The sequence below is a fragment of the Oncorhynchus gorbuscha genome, unplaced genomic scaffold (assembly GCF_021184085.1).
Source record: "Oncorhynchus gorbuscha isolate QuinsamMale2020 ecotype Even-year unplaced genomic scaffold, OgorEven_v1.0 Un_scaffold_18328, whole genome shotgun sequence".
Lineage (NCBI taxonomy): Eukaryota > Metazoa > Chordata > Actinopteri > Salmoniformes > Salmonidae > Oncorhynchus > Oncorhynchus gorbuscha.
Window position 1 is genome coordinate 3,019 of NW_025759818.1, and position 1,137 is coordinate 4,155.

The window sequence follows — 1,137 nt, forward strand, 5'->3', positions numbered from 1 at the left end:
AGGAGGCCAGTGTCTAAGGCCACTGGGGTTCTTTGTAATCAATATGACCAATGCGAAATGATGGAAGAGGTAAAAAAAATGTATAATGGCACTTACACATGGAATGAAACTACGCATTTTTTAAAATTTGTTTGCACTTCAATGCTAAAAAAAGCTTGTTAGCAGGAAAAGCTTTTGATCCATCAACCTCTGGGTTATGCGCCCAGCACACTTCCACGGCACCACTCTGCTTTCAGACATTTCAGAAAAGACTAGATCTCACAATCCATTGCTTAGGAGGCCAGTGTCTTCGGCCACTGGGGTTCTTTGTAATCAATATGACCAATACGAACTGATGGAAGAGGTAAAAAAAATGTATAATGGCACTTACACATGGAATTAAACTACGCATTTTTTTAAATATTTGTTTGCACTTCAATGCTAAAAAAGCTGTTTAGTGGAAATTGTTTTTGATCCATCAACCTCTGGGTTATGGACCCAGCAAGATTCCGGTGCACCACTATATTTCAAACATCCCAGATGGGACTTGAACCCACAATCCCTGGCTTAGGAAGCCAGTGCCTTATCCATTAGGCCACTGGGGCACTTTTTACTTTTCACAACCAGTACGAACTGATAGAAGCAGCTAAAACAATGTGTAATGTATGGCACTGACACATGGCCATGAAATTCCGCTTTCTTATTTCTGTTTGCATTTCATTTTAAAAACAGACTGGTTAGCAGAGGATGGTTTCAATCCATTGACCTCTGGGTTATGCGTCCAGCATACTTCCGCTGCGCCACTCTGCTTTCAGCCACTTCAGAAAAAACTAAACCTCACAATCCATGGCTTAGGAGGCCAGTGTCTTCGGCCACTGGGGTTATTTGTAATCAATATGACCAATACGAACTGATGGAAGAGGCAAAAAAAATGTATAATGGCACTTACACATGGAATGAAACTATGCATTTTTTTAAAAATTTGTTTGCACTTCAATGCTAAAAAAAGCTTGTTAGCAGGAAAAGCTTTTGATCCATCAACCTCTGGGTTATGCGCCCAGCACACTTCCACGGCACCACTCTGCTTTCAGACATTTCAGAAAAGACTAGATCTCACAATCCATTGCTTAGGAGGCCAGTGTCTTCGGCCACTGGGGT

General features: G+C 41.4%; 1 non-coding gene across 1 annotated transcript; it reads right to left on the reverse strand.

Moving 5' to 3' along the window:
• Nucleotides 1-511: 511 nt before the first annotated feature.
• Nucleotides 512-584, reverse strand: trnar-ccu. Its single transcript has one exon. It is a non-coding gene; the product is annotated as a tRNA-Arg (tRNA).
• Between the last annotated feature and the right edge of the window lie 553 nt (nucleotides 585-1,137).